Source organism: Engystomops pustulosus, chromosome 2, assembly GCF_040894005.1.
Source record: "Engystomops pustulosus chromosome 2, aEngPut4.maternal, whole genome shotgun sequence".
NCBI classification, from domain to species: domain Eukaryota; kingdom Metazoa; phylum Chordata; class Amphibia; order Anura; family Leptodactylidae; genus Engystomops; species Engystomops pustulosus.
In genome coordinates, this window is record NC_092412.1 from 200,939,646 (window position 1) to 200,964,003 (window position 24,358).

The following is a 24,358-nucleotide window of genomic DNA, read 5'->3' on the forward strand; positions in this document are numbered from 1 at the left end:
TAAAGGCAGTCTTCTACACTTATCCCATATCAATAAAATAGATAATAGCCTGATCTATGCAGATATAACATCTGAAACCCCTATCAATCAGAAAAAGTCTGCAACTCCCCTAAAATGACCAATATGACTAGAATGCAAGTTTGCATGTTCGGTAAAAGCTCCATTTACTTATGTGGGGCTGTAAAAGATGGCTGTAATAGAATTTATGTAGAAATAAATGGGTAATTGGCTGAGCATGTGCAGAAATTTTATATGGACAAACTTAAAGAACTTTTGGGCCACGTTTCTACTGTTATGACCGTGGGCAAAACCCTGCCTCCTTGTTCCAGATTGAGAGGTCTCACTGCTAGGTCATGCTGCAGTATGGACCATTGAGAGAGAGCGCTGTTACAGCATTGAGCACTTAAATTCATTTAAGCAGAATGACATAATCTAAGGTCTTGTTATATCTACAACATTTAACTCATGTATCTGATCACATGAAATCACAGGAGCCTCCATGGAGGATGAGGAGAAGAAGTATTCCATGGAGGATGGTTAGGAGAAAAAGTCCATGGTGTCATGCTGTGATATATGGGGTAGACATGGCAAATGTAACAGGACCTTAGCTGATATCACCTATGTCACATAACATGCTGAGAAGAGGCATAAAACATTGGAGCAGGACACACCCATTCTATAGCCGGGGAACATAAGGTAAAGTTGATTTATGGAGATGTAAGGGAGGCAATTTTTTCATTAAAGAAAGGCATCAGTATGTTATCAGGGCTCTATGAGAACCTGTCAGCTGCATTTGTGAAAATGAGGAGACAGGTTCCCTTTAAGGAGGTTTAGATTTTAGATACAGTAGTTAAAAGATTATCAAATTTAGTCTTGAAGACATTTAGTTCAATTTAGTTGCTTGTATTTGAACAGATACATGTTGTTGCCTAATGTCCTTTCTACTTTCTAAGTTTTTTTAAAATAGGAACATAAAAAATTAGAAAGTTTTTGGTTCATCATATTATGTATACCAAAGGCCCCTGATGGGCAAAATTAATTTTGGTGGTGAGAACTATAAGTTAAGGCTTCTGGGCCCCAATGAAAAATCTATATAACCCTCTCAACCCCCCTAACTGTAATTTATAATGTATAGTACTGGTCTCCTCATATAGAGAAAGAAATACTCTGTGGCCCTCCAAACCTATGAGGGACGACAGGTTCTGCACTTTCTGGAATGTGTTCTTATAACTATTCTTTTGATATGCTTTTTGTTGACTTGAAAATCACAGAATAAAGTTGTCTATGAACCTTGACATGCAGTGTTATGCCCCATGGTGTTCCTTGATTTACCAAATTTACAATAGAATTCTACTCTGTTTTGTCTTTTCTATTTTTGTGGAATCTGCAACAGAAAATAGGAAGCTCCCATGCTGATGTGTATTATGCCTTACTTACTTCAAAATGCCTACCATACTTCTGGATTTTCCTGAGATCATAAAAGAAGAAACCATAAATATAATGTTGGCCCTTGTTCACCTCTGAAGAGGCAGGAGGGTGCTCTATGTATTTTTACAGATTTGCTGGTATAGCAGATGCTAGTCCTTCACTTCTAAAATTCTTAGGCCTACTGAAGGAGATTTACATTTCACAGATGGGAGAAAATGTGCGAAAGAACTAATGCTTCACAAGAACAAACCCAAGGGAATACAGCTGGATTATGTAAATGTGATTTATACAAAGCTGAAGCTTGTATCCTGCTGTCCTGACATCCCCTGGAATATGGGCAGGAGCTTCTGAAGATGCCCCTTAGACATAGATTGATAATGGATACCTAAGCTGCTAAAATATCTCTCCTTTCTACATCTTCAAAAAATATATAAATTTATACCAACTTTTATTTCATGTCTTCTCACTTCTATAGTAGAAATATCCAATTAACTTAATTTAGCTTTCAAGTTAAATGATCATTTCAGGTTTTAACAACGGCTGAGAAACTGTCAGTGTTTCTGAAGTGAGAAACCTTGATCTTTGAAAACGGAATCAAGTATGTTTTTACAGATTAAAGGTAAATTATAAGAAAAGTTAAATACCAAAAGAGCCAGAAGATAAATTTTCAACTACAAAAATGTTGCTCTCTTATCATCATGACACTCTTTGAATATCAACCCTAAAATATATGTCTCTGCGGGAATGTTCACAAATTACTGTGCTTAAACATATTATAGGAACTCATGTTCACAATGTAGTGAGAAGCTGAATCCAATATTATCCAACACTAATAAGACAAGAACCATCCATCACACAAAGGACTAGAAGCACAGTAAGAAGGGTTGTCAGTCGAAGCTATATGGGTGATCATCTACAAACTCACCAGGAGCTAATATTTATGAAACAGAATTCTTAAAGGGAACATGTTATGTAGTTTGTGTATTCCTTGTTGTGGGTAGCATCTTATAGAGCAGGAGAAACTGAGTAAGGCTACGTTCACATCTCATTGTAGCATTGTAAGGACACAATGGGGCAGATTTATCAAGTTTCTGAAAGTCAGAATATTTCCAATTGCCCATGGCAACCAATCACAGCTCCCCTTTAAAATATTCATGAGCACTGGTGAAATGAAAGCTGAGCTGTGATTGGTTGCCATGGGCAACTGGAAATATTCTGACTTTCAGACTGCTTGATAAATTTGCCCCAATGGGTGAATTCCATACATATTCTTACAATGGAGGTCTTGGCATATACCACAGTTTTGCTCCTTAAGTGAGAAGTCCTTCTGCGCCTCCCGTCCCCCCAGAAAGTGTGAGGAAGAAGGAACATCAGCAGCAGCCAGGAGTTATCTGCTTCCAATGTTCAGGGTGTCTTCTGAATGGCGTAATTGTTGTTAAGTGGACTTTTAGATAACTAGGGACTTCCTAGAGTGTAGGTTCAGCAGAGGCCAGGGTTGGATGCCATATAGTTCCATCTGTCCCTCATAGGCTATTATGGCCTCAGCTGAGGGAATATGCCACTCTGCAGCAGGATGGAAAGATGTATACTGCGCAGAAAGAGTCAAAAAGATAAATGCCTCTTTCTGCAATTACATGCAGTCAGTACATGTAGACAAAAGGATGGGAAAAAGAATGGGACCTCGGATTATCAATAAAGCTTCATTACAGACACCTTCCAACTCATCATTGCAGACTGGGAGTATAGTAAAGCATTCAGAGAGCTTCACCAGAGGTCACAGTGGGCAGAGGGGTCCGGCTTTAACTAGGGGTCCTTTGTAAGTCGGGTGTCCTTAAGTAGGTGACCACCTGTATATGTCTATAGATAAATTCAGATAAATTAACACTAGCAGCTTACCTGGCATATATATACACTGAACAGATCCTAAAAATGAAATGTGAATGTAGCCTAATTGATATGTTTATTTCTATAGGAAATAATACACTATTACTCTTATTAAATTAATTTATTTTGCTGTAGGAGACTAGTGGTGATCTTATTAATGACTTACAGCTCCTCCGGTATTCTTTCTGCATGAAGCATGACGCAGGAGCAGGAATTATATGTAAATTAAAAAAAAATCAAACCAGTAAAACTTTTTTTATTACTATTTTTTTAAACTAGTTTTCTTAAACTATTTTAATTTAATGTAAATATCCACATATATAGGGGTTGGGAGTCCCATGGACAGTCTTTATTTATGCCTCTTAGACATAGCTTGATAATGGATGCCTGAGCTTTTAAAAGATCTTACCTTACTACATCTTTAAAAAATATATAACTTTTATTTCGTGTCTTCTCACTTCTAAGGTAGCAACATCCAATTAACTTAATTTAGCTTTCAAGTTAAATGGCCGTTTCAGGTTTCAACAACTTAGTGTTAATTGGGCTGAGACACTGTCAGTGTTTCTGAAGTGAGAATATATAAATATAGCTGACTTACTTACTTAGTAGAACCACCTAATGGACTACATAGTCCAGAATGAGTTGAGATTTCAATAAATAAATGACGAGTTATCCTGAATTTTTTCTCCCACAAACTACATGTCAATCTGCTCAGCTCCTTCTGCTCTATAACATGCTGCCTGCAGAACAGACAGGGGCAGATTTACTTACCCGGTCCTGTCGCGATCCAGCGGCACGTTCGCTGTGGAGAATTAGTGCGCCCGATGTCCACCAGGAGTCGCTGCTGCGCTGAAGTCCTTCGGAGTTCACTGGAGTTCGCGATCTGTTGCTGGGTGCATGTAAGCGCGTGTCAAGCATCCCTTTTTTAAAAAAAATACGGCGGTTTTTCCCGAATCTGTCGGGTTTTCTGATGGCCACGCCCCCCGTTTTCCGTCGCGTGCATGCCGGCAGCGATGAGCAACAATCCGATCGCGTGTGGGGCAATTCATTGAACATCGGCGCAAAACGGTAATATTCGGGTAACCCGACGGAAAAATGCGATTCGGGCCCTTAGTAAATGACCCCCACAGTCTTTTTACATGGCAGGTTCCCTTAAATAATTCTTCCTATGATCTGAAATGGAATTCAATTGTTACAATTGTTACTTGTTGCTAAGTGTGCTGTTTATTTTCTTGGTATATGTTAGTGATTATCACTATTAAAAATGGTATACTGTATGTATTAAATGAATCACAAATTACGCTATTCACTTTTAGCTTTTTGCTGAAGTTAACGTATAATGTTGACCTCATCGCTTTTGCCTTCATATGATCCTCAAGACATTGAAATAAAATTGCATCTTTCCTAGTTTTTTTCCAGACCAGACATGTCTTGTTATCTCCCTAATAAGCTTCTATTTTGTCAGTATTTATCAGATTACTTCGAAAAACTGTCATATGATGAAATGTAAATGATGAATGTGAGAGATAATGAGAAAGACTAGACGCAGAATAGTAGAATACTTGACATCCGTTATTAAATTAGAAAATTAGGCTGCTGTTATGAGCCCCAAGCATGAGGAATGGGGTTTTTTATAGGAAAAGTCAGTTACAAAGATAAGCAATAAATGAGATTTTATGAGAGGAAATATAAAGAGTTACTGTATATGGTGTATGTATATGTATGTGAATTGGAGATGATTGTTCTCATCTACTTATACTATAAGTTTGTGTAATGCTTCACAGAATAGGCTTTTCATGGAATCAGTGGGTGTCCTGGAGCCATGGAGGGAAGGGAGGACTGAATGTGTGACATATCAGACTCCACAAGTTTGTCTATGCTGATAGCTTATTATGGCCTATAGAAGAGCTGCATGATTTAGAGTTGATAAAAGACAGATACACTTTAATAGTCACTGTAGAAATCTGTTTATGCAAATGTATACAAAGGCAAAGCTCTGTTATATATTTGTTGACTTATGATAATGTTCTGTTAGAATCCATTGTTTAAAGGAGCATGGAACAGATGGATGCAGGTTAGAAGCTGTTTATACAGTCATTGTAGACAATGTAGAGGAGGTAGTAAAAAGTAAGTTAAAGAGTTGTCAAAAGGATATACTGTATGATACACATGCTGCATGCAATGATTTCATAAATTAGCTATTACAAAATGTATACTTAAAAATGTTTTTTTAGCTTTAGAAGCTCTGAAGACCTTACACTTCATGCACACAACCTTAAATTGGGCTAGGTCATGACCCCCATTGACTTCAATTATATCACACTATGGTGGGGCTACCGTGTCTCACCGCCCCATGACTTGTGACCACCCCGGATTTGTGGTATTGTGGGGCACTTTGAATGGACACAGCCCATTGTTTGCAATCCGGATATCGAAAACGGTTGTGTGCATGTAGCCTTAAAGTAAGAAAGTGCAAATCTCAAACTGTGGCTGATTTATAAAGCATCAAATTCTAATAAAAACTTTGTCTTTTAGGATTTAGACTGTCTAGTCTGACTTTGAAGCTCCATCTCCATTTTGGCTAAGTTTATGCTACAAAAATAGGCCAAAATTTAGCTGAATTTAAATAATCTTTGGCACAATATAGGACATTCAGTTTTCCCTGAACCTTTCATGGGGATTAGTCGCTTTTGACATACACTATTCTGATAGTATGGTAAGAATATACAGAGATGGTTACAAAGTAAAAATCGAAAATGAAATGGATAATGAATAAAGAGCCCAAGGTAATAAAATTACTAAATTAATAGACAGTAAAAGATAAATACTCTAGTGTGCATATATTGAGGTAATTTATCATATGTTGAAGCAGGCTAAAAAGTTTTACCTCATATGCCACGTAACTACAAAAGTATGGGGCAAATACAGGGACCTAATGGAGACAATGGAAACAGGGTAAGGTGTTACAAATGGTGTCTATGGAGTCCATAAGGGAGGGTGGTTTGATGGCCCGAGCAGTGTACTTACTTTCTGCAGAGTGTCAGCAGCATGTTCATTGTGTGGCTTGCCGAGACGCTCTGTAATATATACATCTCCAATAGGTGTAGCGTGCAGCGCAAATGATGAAGTGCATGCGTGCTGTAGAGCCTGATGAAGCACATCCTGAGCACATCCTACACTCTTTCCACAATACCCTTCTATATCACACTGAGAAATTTCCCCAGCAGGGGTTCGACGCAGAACCTCACCTCTTACCTACCATCCACCACTCCTTTCGGCTAGTTGGTATTATTACACATATTTTTGGTCCCTGGCTCATACATCTCTCTATATCAGTGGTGGCGAACCTATGGCACTGGTGCCAGAGGCGGCACTCCGAGCTCTTTCTGTGGGCACCCGGGCCATCGTCCCAGCACACCAGATAGGACTCAAAGAATCTTCCTGCAGTTCCATGCAACTTAAAAGTTGCTGCTTTCACTCATACTTTGATACTTACTTCGCTACTTGGGTATGTAGGAAGAGGGAGAATGTGTAGACAGGGCTGAATTATCTTTGGAGGACCTCTTGCTGGCCCCATGATTCTCTGTGTACAGAGGGACACTGGAAAGAAGCTAAAATGATGCAAATTTTAAATTTTTCAACTGTGTTGCTCTACTCAGGAGGCCAATATGATTGAAAGTTGTTGAAGAACAGGGAGCAATAAGTTTCTGCTTTAAGTTTTGGTTGGCACCTCGCGATAAATAAGGGGGGTTTTGGGCACTCGGACGCTAAAAAGTTTGCCATCACTGCTCTATATGGTCCTTTTCATTTTTTCACTATTTTTTATCTGTCCAAAAATGGAATTGAACACAGACAACTTAGTCAAAGACAAATTGTAAGGATAAATTTCCCCTCATTGAGTTAATCTTTGAGCAGTTTTGGAAAGCTTTTAGTTTTCTACTTCCAACGCTCTTGATAAAATTGCTGTGTGACTCAATATACTATAGTAATAGGATACATTACTAATGTTCACCTTTGAAATCCATAAAAACTTCTAAACTACGTTACATTAAAGCACTGAAGCCATTATCATCAAGTATCTCTCAGATTGAAATTCTATGAAGAATACTTCATTTCCTAAGCAGAGAAAAGATGATATTGTGTTTGTTCTATTTACTCGTTTTAGAGGCTTGCCAGAAGTGAAGAAGTTCGGTCTACCCTGCCGAGATGAAAAGGCAACTGTTTATATGTGTGGCTATCTGTTACATGTAATGGGATTGTAATGGTAATCTATCTAACCAGTTATATATCTCCCTATTATCATCTCTCTTTTAGTCTATTATTGTCCATCTATCTACCAATTTATTATCTATTTACATTATCCATCTCTCTACCTATGTAGAACCTGTCAATCTAACAATACAGTATTTATCTGTGTAGGAATCATCTCCCTATCTTGGTCATCTTATTAATATAAAATATCTATCTACTTATCCATTATTATTTATATTCTATCTATGTCCTATTTATATATGTATTTCATATGCATTATAAATCTACTGTATAATTTATCTGTCTATCTGCACTTATGGGGACGTATAGCCAGATGTCCAGCCACAACTTGGTGCCACAGGTGTTCTTCTTCTGAGGATTTTAGTGCAAAAACAGGCAAACAGGGGTATAACTTGATGGGGTACAGGGGGTGCAATAGCAATTGGGAGGCTTAGATCGCACAGGATGGGTAAATAAATCTGCCTAAACTATCTATCTATCTGTCTATCTATATCCATAATTGATCTCCTATCTATCATGTATCTACAATTTATCTGTATATCTATACATTATCTCTTTATCGTTTATCTATGCAGCTTAAAAGCGACTTTGGCTGTAATAATAAAATATCAACTTAGGGCTGCCTAAAAAATGTACTTTTTCTTTATTTTGAACAGCTGCCTCTTTTTTTATCCATTTCTGAATTTTCCAGCCAGAGCTTGGTGCCAACGATTGAGGACTTTAGTGCTGCCTAAATTATCATTTTATAAAGTAACTCTCTAAACCCAAAAACCCATTGCAGAAGTATTAGAAATACTGTACATGTCCCAGAGATGAGACCAAATAAAATAAGTGGGATACTTTATCCATCTTTATGCAACATTTCACTTCCATATAATGTATATCTATTCATATACCACATACAGGCGGTCCCCTACTTAAGAACACCTGACTTACAGACCATCCCTAGTTACAAACGGACCTCTGGATGTTGATAATTTACTGAACTTTACCTACAACAAATAGCTATAACAGTTATCACAGGTGTCTGTTATTAAGATTTATTGTTAATCCTGGTTTTTATGACAATCCAACATTTTTAAAATCCAATTGTCACAGGAATAAAAAAAACCTTCCACTGGTCATAATTCCACACCTGGAAGTCTGAGGCACCTTCACCAGGGAGAGGCTCTGCCAGTAACTGAGGGAGAGAGACTATAAAGTATACAGTTCAGACATACAGATTCTACTTAAGGACAAATCTGCAGCACCTATCTTGTAGTAACCCGGGGACTGCTTTCTGAATGCTTTACTATAGTCCCAGATTGCAATAATCAGCTGTAAGGTGTCTGTAACGAAGCTTTATTGATAATCCTTGGTCCCATTACAGCAAAAAATGTTTAAACTCCAATTGTCACTGGGGACAATTTTTTTTTTTTGTCTGGATCTACAATTATAAAATATACAGTTTCGACTTACTTACAAATTCAACTTAAGAACAAACCTCCAGACCCTATCTTGTACGTAACCCGGGGACTGTCTGTATATGCATTTTTTTCTGTCTCTATTGAAAGCACATCTCTATTATCTATTGTCTGTGTTCCTCTATGTTTGGTCTGTCGATTCACATACAAGCATATCATTTACTTATGCTTTGATTTCCTCATTCTCTGTGCGGCTGGGAGCTGATTCGGAAGATGATGATAATAGTCAGTTTTGCTTTATTCAATGTCTTTACACGGAGTAGGAGGGCCTACGGTAAACTATGGCAACCAGCATGAGAAGATAAGGACTGTCACCGTTAAGTGGGTGGCTAATTCTGAGACAAATCCACTGCCAGTAAAGACTGCAAGAAAATAGCAGATGCTGGGAGCTCCCAAGAGCAGCTATAGGTGTTTTTCTGCTGCCTTTTTACTTTTTTTGACTCATCTTAGTGGGTGAAGGTAAGGTTTCTATTATTATTACTTTAGAAAGCACCAACATGTTCAGTAGCGCAGAATCTGCTTACATCAGTTGTTGAAGTCTCAGTATACAAGTGTTCTTAGGAAGTCAGGTGATAGACATGTATTATTTTGGAGGTGGAAAAATATGAGATTTTTCCGAGACCAAGGAAGAAGTGATAAACTTCACGCAGATCGAATTTCAATTTGGGGCTCACAAAGCTAATTTATGCTATGAACCCCACAACATAAAATACCACACCTATGCAAGCTGATTGATTTAATTCCATTAGGGGGCAGATGTGAGTCATTAGACAAACAGAATAGATCAAAGAGAGATGAAGCAGCCTGCTGGCTTTGATCGCAATAACTAAGAAACTCTTATCTTTGAATAAGCTGTTTTATTAGATCTTGGACAGGATTGTGTATATTATAAGACAATTACATGTAATAGTCCTATTGAGACAGGGAAATTGAGCAGCCTTTTATGATGCCTCAAGGAAAGACTTTTTAACACTTGCTGACTGTTTCCTTTTGGTTTACTTATTACATCCAATATACTTGTTGTAAAATCTTACAGCTTGTTGTCAAAATAGCTAAATAGCAGTTGTCTTCATGACTGGGTAATGGAAGTCTAACTTCTACAGTATTGAAAAAAATAATAGTTTTCACTTTTCATTGGGAAACTTATTGATAATTGTCAAAATTGTGATTTTTGTTAAGATCAGCTGTTTTCATAAGCTTTTGTTTAATGTTAACTGGTAAGTAGATAATTTTTATTAAAATAGTTAACAATTTTATTTAACAAGAACTAACAGTATGAAAATACACTAGGAAGAGGGGAAACTGAATATGTATCACTCCTCAGGAAGGGTCCTTGAATACATAGAGCCACCTGTAGCTGGTGTCCATTCATCCTAACACACAATGTGATGAATAACTCTCTGGCAGTGGTTTTAGTTTCCCCCTCAACTCCACCTTGGGTGGTTCATTTATGTGACTGCTGCTACCAGTCACTGTCCTTTGTGATTGTATTGCATGTGCAGAATAAACCTGCTGAGTCCAGTAACTGTTTGCATCATGTGGGTGTACAGTATATCACTGCTACTGCCGGGGAGGAGGGACCGGGGGGGTTATAACACGAGAAATGTATTTTTTAGGTCATTGCATTTCCTGCCATCAGTGTTACATTTTCAAACCTTTACACTGATTTTATTCTTCTCCACATCATTTCCAAAATTTTGCCAAAATTCTCTTTTTTTTTTACTAAGAATATTAAATTAATTAAGAATATTAAAAGGGAAAGAGTATGTAAAATAATTGTTTTCACTTATTGCTGAATAGCTATTACAGTATTACTGCTCAAGAACAATAAAGAAAGACAATAGACAAAGCATTTGTTGACCAATTAGTTTGACATGATGAACAAGTGGGCTGATGTTGGGCTGAGATGACTGCTGGGGGCTCTTGTTTGTGCCAAACACAAAGAACTGTGCTTCCCCTCCTTTACTCGCAGATTCCAAGCCAAAGGTTTTCCCTTCCTACTCACAAACACCATAAAAAAGTGATGCCTTTGTCAATATTATTCCTAAGCATATCTATTGTATAGACTGTACAACACATACTTATATCACACATTAGTACTCAACCAATTGCATTGGGTAATTACTAATTACCCAATTAATTCCAGTTAAGATTTGGCCAGCATATGAAACGAGTCTGTTTATTTCTAGGTCTGTGGGTCATCCACATCATTTCATCTTGTTGTTGAATGTGATTTTTTGTTAAGTTACCACCCAGACATGAGAGGCTTAGACATACGAGTTGAAGCCATAATGAACAAACACATTCATCATATAATTTATGCTGGAAAACTGTCATCTAATATTGCTAAAATCCATTCCTATTTATAACAGGTGTAAATTTACACTGCTGAGACTGCCAGAGGAGCTTCTTAATAAATGTTGGAGTGTCTTGTTTAGCACCTAACATTTAAACACGTGTTCACCTGTTTCTTAGTAAACAAGACTTGAAAGCAATAGCAATTTCTTACACTTGCCAGATTTTGGCCCTTTTTTCCCATGCAGCCACTTTTAAGCAAAAGTGAGCAGGAAACAAGGTGGGTCAAGGGAAGGACGCCATAGCCAGAAAAAATTGCAGCACAAAACTGGCACATATTATAGCTAAAATCTACACTGAATCGGTGTGGACATAGACCTCATTTCCAGCAAGTCATACGCCAGGTGCGCCAATGATTAAGACTGGTGTAAAACATGCATGTTTTAATACATCAACTTCTATGTATATTCCACACTTTTTGGGCGAGATACATCAACTTGTTTTGGACAGAATTCTGGTGGAATGCAGAGCGCCACATTTATTACAAATTTTAGACCATATTAAGGGTGTGACCTCGGAAAAGTGGGTGTGGCCTAGCCTGCAGGCCATAATATTAAATTGGTGCACTAGAAAAACTAGTCCTGTCCTCCGGTTTCCTCCCACACTCCAAAACATACTGTTAGGTTGTTTAGATTATGAGCCCCATGGGGACAGGGACCAATTTGGCATGCTTTGTGTAGATCTGCGTAATCTGGAGGCTCTATATAAATAAAGAATTATTATTATTATAATCTAGACCCACTACTGTGGTCTGAAGTCCAACTTCACAGTCTTACAATGCAGCCATTAACCAAACACGATTTTTGTGGCGCAGAATATGACGGTGAAGTCTGACTCTGCACTCTGCAACGGTTTTAATAAATCCTCCCCTATGTGCCTTGCTCAATATGGGGGTGTAGCCAACTGATATGTGGTGTAAAATATAACATAAATAACAGGTGTATATAGTTTAGGAGGCCATATGGGCACAATAGCTGCTTACAGCAGAGGGATAGTAATTTACCAATAGTAGTTCTAATCAATGGAAGATTGTTTGGTCATGCAATATTTTTGATACTATTAGTGGGAGAAAGTGAATTAGTGTCCTATTTCACAAGAGAATTTAATCAACTTTTTTGGATTCTTACAAAGTTTAACAGGGGAACTAAAGTAAAACGAAACTGAAGCAATGCAAATGCTTTGTCCTAACAGAGTAATCCAAGTGGAAGCAATCATTGTACCTGGCTATAAGAATGGGTGAGAATCCCATTAATTCTTTTAAACTTTGGTTTACACATATCCACATTTGGGTGTACAGTCATGAGATACAGTACACAGTATTCATCCTTTCTCCCTAGTCGGTCAGGGCTATTATATCTGAGAGACATGCCTGCGGCTTTTTACAGCCTTTTAAATTGTGACTGCCTCCAGATGTAAGGGTGAAAATCTGTCTAGGGAAAGATTGTGCTATTTCTTTACCTCCTCATAAAAATATGTTCAAAGACAACATATTGCACCCAGACTACTGAATGATACAAACAGAAATGCTTTATATGCTATCTGCGATGGAAGGCATTTTTGTGACAGAAATAAAAGGTTCTGTTTCAGAAAGATTTATCATGAATTATAACCGTGGAATTAATAAGAAGTAAACTGTCTATAAAAATAATAATACTCTCATCAGACTGTGAACACATTTTAGGGTTCAAATACTAATTTCCAGAAGCAGAATTGACATTTTGATTTGAAAGGCAACACCTGCAATTGATAGAGAGTCACTATGAACAGAGGATTTTAGATTTGCCCATAAATTAGCATTTGTGTTTTGTGAATTTGTGTAGGTAGTACCATCACTAGAGCAAAAAATGGCTAAAAGGTGTGAAGATTAGGAAGAGGTCATTTGCAACAGAACTTGATGTCCTAAAGAGTCTAATTATTTAGCATTATTTAATTTGTTTGTAAATAAAGATCGCTTTTATATGTCCCTGGTGGACCATCACTCCTATTGCTCTGTATGAGTGTTTGTTGTGTGTAATATTATACAGTATTTGTATATGTCCCCTATGATTTGTAAAGCTCTGAGGAATTTAATTGCACTACATAAATAAAGATTATTATTATTGCATATTTTCAAGAAATATGACTCTGTTGCCCTGTTGGTTGTGGGTGTGTCTCATACACAACATGAAGTCTCATATTTAGCATGGAAGGTCATTTTATATGAACAATTAGCTGAACCCTCAGAAAAATATTTGCAGTGTGTTGTAACAAATGCCCAATACATACTCCCTTGAGTTAAATTAGCTATAATATCCAGTCCTCGGGTTACATACAAGATAGGGTCTGGACGTTTGTTCTTAAGTTGAATTTGTATGTAAGTAGAAACTGTATATTTTTTAATTGAAGTTCTAGACAATTTTTTTTTCTTATGTCCCAGTGACAATTGGAGTTTCAAAAGTTTTGCTGTAATGGGAACAAGGATTATCAATAAAGCTTCATTACAGACACTTTACAGCTGATCATTGCAGTCTGGGACTATAGTAACATCCAGAGAGCTTCACGAGAGGTCACAGTGGGCAGAGTGGTCCGTCTGTAACTAGGGGTTGTCTGTAAGTCAGGTGTCCTTAAGTAGGACATATATATATATATATATATATATATATATATATATATATATATATATATATATATATATATATAATTGAGCACAAATCTTATTTTTATATGAAATCTACACTTTCATTGTCTAGATCATAACAATGTTATTCTGGCTCAATTTAAATTAAATAATGTATTATATGGTTGCCAAAACAAAGCATGAATAACCAAACAACATCCTATATTACAATGACATGTTATAGAAAAAGTACTCGACCTCTTACATTTTAAGGACCCGACTTGACCATTTAGGTCTTTGTGGTTCACAAGAAGGAACGTAATACACAGGCTATACAGTTATGAAAGCTTTAAAAATGTCCCGTTTGGGCTAGTGTATTTTCTCAGTTATTTTCCCAAATAATAAGTGTATAAAATGTATATTTCTCACAAAACAGAAAACAACAATTTTGCTTTTTAACCTGCATAAAATAAAAAAGTTATCACATCCATAGCCATAATAAAAGTACTTAAATGAAAACATAACTAAACAACTTTGAAGCAATTTTGTTCAGAACTGAACAATGCAGGCGACAATGAAGTTTATTACAATGTTTACAATGAAGTAAAATAACTTCCTTATTCCTTTTTATCTACATCTTTCTATTGTAGTGTGCAGTGTTTCCGAAGTCTCGTACACATTAAATAAATATGGAAAAAAGGCTAAAAAGGAACTCTTCTCATACGTAGAGAACAGGGCCGCCACTAAGAATTTTGGGGCCCCCGATTGGAAGATTTTTGTGCCACCCCACCCCCACCAGTGTCCATTCCTACATTGATACATAACATTATACACAATAGTTTTTATACACTATATATAATAGTATATAGATAGATAGCCCCTGCACGTGCCCGCTCAGTATATAGATAGCCACTGCACATGAAGGCTCAGTATATAGATAGCCCCTGCGCGTGCCCGCTCAGTATATTGATAGACAGCCCCTGTGCATGCCAGCACAGTATATAGATAGCCACTGCGCATGCCCCCTCAGTATGTAGATAGCCCCTGCGCATGCCCTCTCAGTATAGAGATAGCCCCTGCGTGTGCCCGCTCAGTAAATAGATAGATAGCCCCTGCGCAGGCCCACTCAGTTTAAAGATAGATAGCCCCTGTGCATGCCCAATCAGTATATAGAGAGATAGACCTTGTGCATGCCCGCTCAGTATATAGATAGATAGACCCTGCGCATGCCAACTCAGTATATAGATATCACCCCAGTCCATAGCCAGACCCCCCAGTCCATAGTCAGACCCCCTCCAGTGCACAGACAGTCTCCCACCCCAGTCCATAGCCAGACCCCCCAGTCCATAGCCAACCCCCCCCCCCCAGTCCATGGTCATATTCAGCCCCCAAGCAATCTTTAGTTGTCCCCAGGCAGTCCAGCACATACATATATGCTCCTATGCAACTAAGAACAGTAAAAACAAAAAAAGATACTCTCCAAGTCTTGCCTTCCTGCTTTCTCATGCTCCCTCCTCTGTGATCCGACGGGTGCATCCAGTGCGGCGTGACAAGCACGTACTCTGAGTTAGACGAAGTACCCTGGGTCAGAGGATACACTCATCATCCCGCACTGGACGCACCAGGCTGTTTGATCGCAGATGAGGGAGTGTGACTGTCACTTCACATAGAAGCCGCAGAAGTGCGGCAAAAGACAGGTCATACAGTGATAGGGCCCTGGGAGAAGGGGGGTGGAGGGTTGGTGGGTACTGTGAGCCCTGCAGGCCCCCCTTTTGAATGGAAGATGGCGGGGGCCTTGAACACAATCCCCCCAGACCCCACCATGATGGCAGCCCTGTTTGAGAATGTCTAAGGAAATATAGTATTTCCATGGACTCTCTTAACCCCTTAACGCTGAAGCCACTTTTCACCTTCCTGACACGGCCCATTTTTTCAAATCTGCCCTGGGTTATAACTTCGGAATGCTTTAACATATCCAAGTGATTTTAAAATTGTTTTCTCGTGACACATTGTACTTCAGGTTATTTGAAAAATTTTGGTGGTATGTTTTGCATTTATTTATGAGAAAATCAGATATTTGGTGAAAATTTGGAAAAAAATTTGATTTTTGAACTTCAAAATTTTCTACTTTTTCCATACATAGTCATAACCGCAAAAAAACGTAATAACTAACATTCACTAAATGTCTAATTTATGTGGACATTATTTTTTTATGCATACTCTTATTTTTGTAGGATGTTATGGGCCTTTGAACGTTAGGTGCAATTTTTCACATTTTCATAAAAAACGCAAAATCCTGCTATTGAGGGACCTGCTCAGGTTTCAAATCACTTTGAGAGACCTAAATAAAAGTAAACCCCATAAATTACCCCATTATAGAAACTACGCCCCTCAACGTACGTGAAACAACTTTTATGAAGTTTGTTAACCCTTTAATTGTTTTACAGGGGTTAAAACAAAATCGGATGCAATTTTGAAAGTAACATTTTTTTGGCTAAATTAATATGTTTTTCAAAAAATGTACAAATTCTCAGTGGATAAAATACCAAAACGCTCCACGAAATTTGATACCCAATCTCTTCCGTGTATAGTAATACCCCATATGTGGTGGTAACCTGCTGTATGGGCACACGCCAGGGCATCGAAGGGAGCTGCGCCATTCAGAGCAGATTATGCATTGTCAATTTTTATTAGCTATACAATCTTTATTTTTTTGGCAATTTGGACATATAAGGGCTTATTTTCTGTGACATGAGATGCACTTTACAAATACTTCATTTTAGTGGGTCATTAGCTTATTGATGAGATTTTATTAACTCTTGAATGTATGGGTGAAAAGAAAATTGTCAATTTTGGTTTACTTTCTTTTCGTATTTTTTGGGGGTCGTACACCGTACACTAAAAATATTATATTATCTTCATTCTAAAGGTTACTACGATTACGGTGATACCTTATTTATATAGTTTTTCATTTATTTTTACAATTTTACTGGATAAAAACTAATATAGAGGAAATCTCATTTGTTTTTGAATCGCCATCTTTTCGGAGATGTAACTTTAATATTTTTTGGTTGACAGAGCTAGTTTAGGGCTTATTTTTTACGTGTTGAGTTGTTCTTTTCAGTGGTACCATTTTTGCACACATAACTTTTTTTGATCACTTTTTAGAACATTTTTGTGTAGAGATTTTATGAAAAATGTACATTTTTGGCGTGTTTTTCGGGTTTTGTTTTTACGGCGTTCACCGAGCGGGTGCAGTCCCGGGGCTGCGATCGGAGCAGCGGACCCCCCCCCCCCGGTAAGCGCCGCGGGGGGGTCCGATTCTTCTGAAATGCCCCTTGCACGCCACGGTCAGCGCGACCGCGGCGTGTCAGGGGTTAACACCCGCGATCGGAGATTTCTCCGATCGCGGGTGTTGGAGGCAGGTGTCGGCTATAATATATAGCTGACACCTGCAGCTTCTGGCGCCGGCTCCGTTCAGGAGCCGGTGCCGGAAGCATGACGTAATAGTACTGCATTTTGCGGGAACGCACCTCCCGCGATGCAGTACTATTACGTCAAATGTCGGGAAGGGGTTAAAAGAGTTAAGTCAATAGATCATTGTCTTCCTTTATCTCTTAGCTGGAGTACAGGACAGTAAGTTGATTTATACTAAGTGTTAAAATAAGGAAGAAAGGCAAAGGAAAAAGAATGATACAGGAAAATGTCTCTTTAATAATGTACTGTATATTATGAAGTTTACTATTATCATCTGCCCGACTGCACTATTCATTTTATACAGTTTTATTAAAATGTTAGTTATATTATACTTTAAGCAAAGACATTGAGGGGTTGTCTTGGAAATTAAGAGACTACAGTGTTTTTCACAATGCACACATCCATACATTGTTCTGCAGCTATGCTTAGTATTGCAGCCCATACTTAATGGGAACGGGAATAAGCTGTCCATGTGACAAATTAATCTCATGTCAATGTCCTTTGTGGAAGTGTCGGGTGTCAGACCCTTGCTAATGAGAAATTGCTGACATGTTTTGATGTCAAATAATCTCTTCCCATTCAAATTCCATTTACACCAAAAATCGGTCCTTTTTAGACCATCCAAGGAAGACCAAAATACCTGATGTTACTAGGACCTGCCCCAGAACTATTTAACACTTTCATTGCTGCACCACTGTTGCCTACAAAAAACTCTTCAGGGATCCTACCTAACACCAACTACAGCTTTTTATGGTCAAAATTGCAAGTAGACCACAAAAATTACCTGATTTTTACCATTTAAAATGTTGCATTAATAACCTACCGTATATATTCGCGAGTACAAGATGAGTTTTTCAACACAAAAAATGTGCTAAAACAACCCTAACTCGACTTACACTCAAGTTTATGAAAAAAACACCTCTTTCCGACGCCCCTTGCAGGTTCTCTTCTTTCTTCTGAAGCTCCGGCTCCGTCTACAGGTCCCTGCATGCTGCTTCACACACACCATGACATCAGCCACTTGCAGACATCATAGTGGGTATGTGTCGATTGGCACACACTATGATGTCTGTAAGCAGTTGGCATCATGGTTTGTGTAACTACATCAAAAGACAGAAGAGAACCTGCGGGGGGCGTTGGAAATGTGAGTAGAGGTTTTTTTTATGGGCTGGGCATACTCGCCACAGGGGGCTGCTGGCTATACTCTAGGGGGCTGCTGGCTTTATACTTGGGGGCTGTTAGCTATATATTGGGGTACATGGGATGCTGGCTATATACTAGTGGCCATGGTCTACTGGCTATATACTAGGGGGCAGGGGCTGGCTATATACCAGGGGGCAGGGGCTGGCTATATACCAGTGGGCTGCTGGTTATATACTGGGGGACATGGGCTGTTGGCTATATACTGCTGGACATGGGCTGCTGGATATATATACTAGGGGGCATGGGATGCTGGCAATATACGGGGGGGCAGGGGCTGCTGGCTTTATACTGGGAAGCAGGGGCTGGCTGGCTATATTCTAGGGACATGTGCTGGCTGGCTATATCCTAGGGGCTGGCTATATACTGGGTCGAGGCTGTGACCAATGCACACTAGGCTTTTACACAAGTCAATAGGTTTTCCCAGGTTTTTGTGTTCAAATATACACAGTAATTTGTCTATGTATGGAAACTGCTATCATTTACAAACTTAACTCAACAATTAAACTAAGTTTGTGGACTGGTTAAAGGAAATTTGGCCATTTTAGTGTACATTTTCTTTGCTGCTTTGCTATAGGTATGATAGAGAAACAGTTGGAGGACAGTGGTGTATGCAGTATATAAACTTTAATGACATATCCATGAGATAACTCATTAGTAGGAGATTTGGCAGCACGGCCGCTCAGTGGTTATCAATACAGCCTTGTAGCACTGGGGTCCTGGGTCCAAACCTCATCCAGGTCAACATCTGCAAAGAGTTTCTCTGTGTTTGTGTGGGTTTCCTCTGGGTCCTCTGGAATATGTTGGTGCTATAAAAAGAAAGAAATTATTATTATTATGTGTTGCTAATATGGACAATGGTGAAAAATGATAATTAAAGAAGGTTTCGAGTCAGCACTGTATAAACCAGATAGAAACATTACAAAATAGTGGTGCTTTATCGTGAAAAACTATCTGCTCTGTACACTAAGTTTCTCTGAGATACAGCTCCAATCAGGGGTCTTCTACAGAATGGTGGCAACTCAGTGCAGAGAGCTCTTCAGGATAAAGTACCTCCCTTAGTAGCACTTGTATAGCTGCAACCATGAATTTACATGAATTTTTCCAGTCCTGCTGCTACCCACAAAGGTATGATTATGCTGCAGTTTGAATAACCACATGTAATGCTACTATTTTCTTACAATGGTCCGTTTTAACTTTAAAATGTATTTTTTTCTATTATTATACACTAAATGCAGTCTAAATTACACTATATTCTCTTCTCATAGTCAGTAACATTAACAGTTACAATAATTTTCAATAGGGGAGAGTTTTAATTTTAATAAAACTTTAGGTTAATGCTAAGAAAAACATCCTGTAATTACAGGTGGTTAGTGAGGATTGTCACTAGTTACAAGGATGCAGTTAAAGATTTCAGCGAGGATTCCTTTTCTTGCAGACAATGTAACTGTTTTAAATCCTGGCAATTTGCTGTAAACATATCAAAGAGAATCAGTAACTTCTGGTCTTTAAATCCTCTGATGTGATTATACTAAGATTTAGAGACCTTAAAACTGAAATATTTAACTGTGTTTGAAAATATAGCATGACTACTTTACTGTGGATACAGTTTCCCTTCCTGTTTTCCTGAACTGTGGCTTTTGTATGAGGAATTTAAATTACTAGTTTGGTAATTGCTAAATTTCCTCTGAGCTTGAATGAGATTTATTGTACAAGAAAAAAATTATTTTGGGTAAATGTTCTTGGCCAGAGAATAGTAAAAGTTATCTGCTGGTTGAGTTTAATGTGAAAATAACCTACTGTATGCTGAGAACACCTCGGCTATAGAGACGTTAAGTACCCAACTATAGATTCCAGATGTCTAGGATTGCATGGTTTAAGGCTAGGTTGGAAAAATACCAATACCACTGGGCTACAATATTGAAATGGTAGCTTATATACCAAGCCTGTGTTGGTATCAAAGACAGGAATAGATAGTAACAGTACACAATCGTACTCAAACCTGCATGAGGTCATTTAGAGACTCCTTAACTCAGCTGCAAGTCATTTAATCAGAAATGTGAACGAAGAATGTGATAATTCTTATGTTTTCATACATTTCTCATAGATTAGACACATAACGGTTACTAAATACAACCACCTCATAAAGCACTCTCCAAGGCCTTAAAATTTAATAGATCAGTGGAAATGTACACATCATTTCTACATCTGTGAAATAGCCAGCTTTATTATACAGAACGATTTCTATGCCAAAGAGTCTAATTGTTACAACCAGAGAATATTGACTTTGGTTGTTGCAGCTTCTGATTTCCTAGAGAATTTCAGAGAGTTATTTTATTGGATGAAACTGACTCCGATGACAAGCAGGCATTAAAATACTAGCAGTGTTTGCATCAGGGCCAAGGTGTGTGTCATCACTAGGGAAGCTGGTATAAAACTACTGGAGGCAGTAGTGTAATATTTCAGGAAATATAAAATTACGAAGGGTTTTTCAGACAAGTGCTATGCTAAGTGTCTATGGTAACAAGCAGTTGTTTATAGTCTATTCACATTTGTAATAAAATATTTCTTGGAATCTTTGTGCAGTATTCTGCTTTGAATTCTTACTAAGAGTGAACATTGTAGGTTTAAAGGGTGCACAGTCCTATCAATTGTTTCATTCAGTTATTTCTTACAAGTTTTATTCTGCTGAAGTAGAGTCTTGGCCATGCACGCCAGGGTGCTGCCATTTTGGTGTGGATTATCATTCCCTGCATCACAGGCATGTTGGTGATGGCGCAAACAGCTGTAGTAATTTATATGCTATTGGAGACTTTGCTCCAGCAGCATATAGCACCCATTGCGTTTGTTACAGCTTAGATCAGGTTTTTCTATCCGAACCCGGAAAGTGACAAGTTTCACTAATTATCAGCATATCAACCATACGCTGGAATACAGTGGTATTTCCACATATGTTAGGAATGATCAAACCTGCTAGGGTTAAAGTACTATAGTGAATTTAGGATCAAGCACTCCCTTGCGTTTCAATATGCGTTTAATATCTTCAAGTTGGGAATTGACAGCAATGGCGTATGACATTTCTGCCACTTTTGGCCTTTGTGAAATACAAGGCTAGTTGAAAAAGACTGGTACAGATAATTGGCACTGGGAATCGTTCACACAAGGAGATATTATATGACAACTGCACTTAAATTCATGTGAAGAAGTTTATGCTGGTACTATAACCGTCTATGAGAAAAAACGTGTTGACTAGTAGGCAGCAGTTAAATCTAAAACACACAAAGCAGTAAATTGTTTGATGAACGAATATTAGCATTGCATCCTCTATTGTCAGCCGATGAAGCAATTAGCAAAAGCAAATGTTTGAGGCTTCGGAAATATTATTTTAAAAATATTTCAGTCTTTTCCCATGACTTGTATCACTCCTGGGTCTATGTGTAAAACCTTTAGCATAACAGTGGCCCAGGAGGACACAAAGACAAGATATGGAGAGATATCTGCTATATTTATATGTCAGATCTTGTTAAAACAGACACTCGATAGGACTAGTATAGGTTCTATATTTCTCGATGTGGAAGGCATTCTAGACCAACTTTCTATTAACATTGGCAAGAAGTGGATATACTATAAAAGTCTATACTATAAATTCCATTTAACTAGAATGAAAACTAAAAACATTCTTCACACAAAGATGGAGTTTTCTATTTAATAACAAGGAAAGGTTTACTATAAAATAATAATTTATGCAAATAAAATATATAATAATATAGGTCGTAATATTTGCTATATCATTCATTGAAATTCAAAACGGAATTGTGGAAATCGCCCACAGAGGTGGAAAACTATTCTCATATTGTTAATACCTAAAGTATAACATAATACAGTCATTACAATGGGTGGAGAGCTTTCTTAGGTTTCAGTGGAGTTTGTATTGGTGCTACTCCTCTGTTGAACTGTTTACTTTGCACTTGACAGATCCTTGTTTTCTTTCCCTTTCACATTTATATGTTCCTACCAAATGGTCAGTCTTTTCTTCTAAACTTCTAGACGCTATGTCACGTTCCAAGAATCATGGCTGAGATATGCTAAACCTATGAAGAGTCAGCTCAATATATATCATTTTGCAAACACTGAAAAATATTTGGTAAACTGATGAAAATATAATATACAGTAAGAGATGGCTTAACAACACAGCGTTAGGGGGTCCTCCCATTACAGACTTTTATAACATATATTTGGGACTAGGTGTCACAACAGTGTAGTACAGACACTATTTACATAATGTAGTGCCATTTGTTACTATTATCCCTGCAACAAGTGAACCCCTGTATTCAATATATTGGGGGGCATTTTTTATGTCCTTTCAAATAGAAAACTGGCAGTAGTTTTTTTCCCTCTGTGCCTCTTGCACCTGAATTTATGAAGTGTTGGCATCATAATATTGGTGTTTTTCAACACTGTCAAATTTTTGGGCGCTAAATTTTGGTGCCGCTCGTGAATCCACTAGTTTTCTGGCACTGCTATTTTCTGACATTACACACTACAATGTGGAAATACACAACAATATAAATTGTTTTTGCAGATTCATATTTATTGATAATCCTGATGGACGGACACTTTATAAGTACATTGGTACATAAATGCTCTGGCATTAGCACTTTCATATGAAATTGTATACATTAGGATGTGAAAATTAAATGTATCAAATGTGTATCAAATTGATCTGCGGAAACAATTTATATTGTTGTGTATTTCCACGTTTTTTAATTGAATTTAAACAATAAAATGAATAATATATTTTTAAACTGCATTGTGATGAATTGTTTATGAACCGTTGTTTCACTCATAAGTTCTTTTTTTGGTTTGGTTTAAAGGAAACCTACCACTTGAAGTGGCAGGTGTAAGAAGGACATACCGAGCACCAGCTAAGGGTGAGCTGGTGCCGGAGCTTATTTTTGTTAGTGTTTTAAACCACTGTATCGCGGTTTAAAACACATTTTAAACTTTATAGCCAAAGCTGCTTCGGCGCAGGGAGGTACGTGCTCGGCGCTTACCATGCGCACGACCGTGCGCGCGGCTACATAGGAAGTGAAGGAGAGCTGTGCGCCGTCCGCAATACAGCGGTTTAAAACACTAACAAAAATAATCTCCGGCACCAGCTCACCCTTAGCTGGTGCTCGGTATGTCCTTCTTACACCTGCCACTTCAAGTGGTAGGTTTCCTTTAAAATTGCTGTTAGAGTGGGTTCAAATAAGGAAAATATACTTACAATGTATATTGTTTATTTTGTGCTGCCTATTTGGTTTTTACCACAGTAGTAGTAGTGAAGCTTGTGTCATTTTTTGCTGACTTAAGTTGTGTAGCCCCTTATGTAGAAGTATGTAATTGTTATTTTCCCTCTTGATGATATTTGGTGATTTTATACTTGTGTTTTTTTTTATTATTTCTTACAAGAAAATGGTCAAGTTTGCTTCTTGTGAATCTTTAGAATATATATATATATATATATATATATATATATATATATATATTCGCTAAACAAGGGATTTTGTGTAAATGATGTTGTGCTCTTTTCTCTCTGTAATTTGCATGTGTCACTTTGTGTACACATGTAACAATAACACATTAGTACATGTATACATTTACAAGCTTTGTTAGTATAAAGAGACCCTTACACACAATG

At 37.8% G+C, this 24,358-nt stretch overlaps 1 protein-coding gene across 2 annotated transcripts in view; it reads left to right on the forward strand.

Annotated features, from left to right (window-relative positions):
- Positions 1-24,358, forward strand: part of MID1 (midline 1) — a 274,419-nt gene that overhangs the window by 58,865 nt on the left and 191,196 nt on the right. Inside the window, exon 1 of one of the 2 annotated variants that reach the window (XM_072137832.1) lies at positions 9,414-9,506. The exons of the other annotated variant lie outside the window; for it this stretch is intronic. The gene's annotated coding sequence lies outside the window, so the exon portion shown is untranslated. Of the gene's footprint in view, positions 1-9,413; positions 9,507-24,358 lie in introns of those variants that run through there. 2 annotated transcript variants of the gene reach the window in all.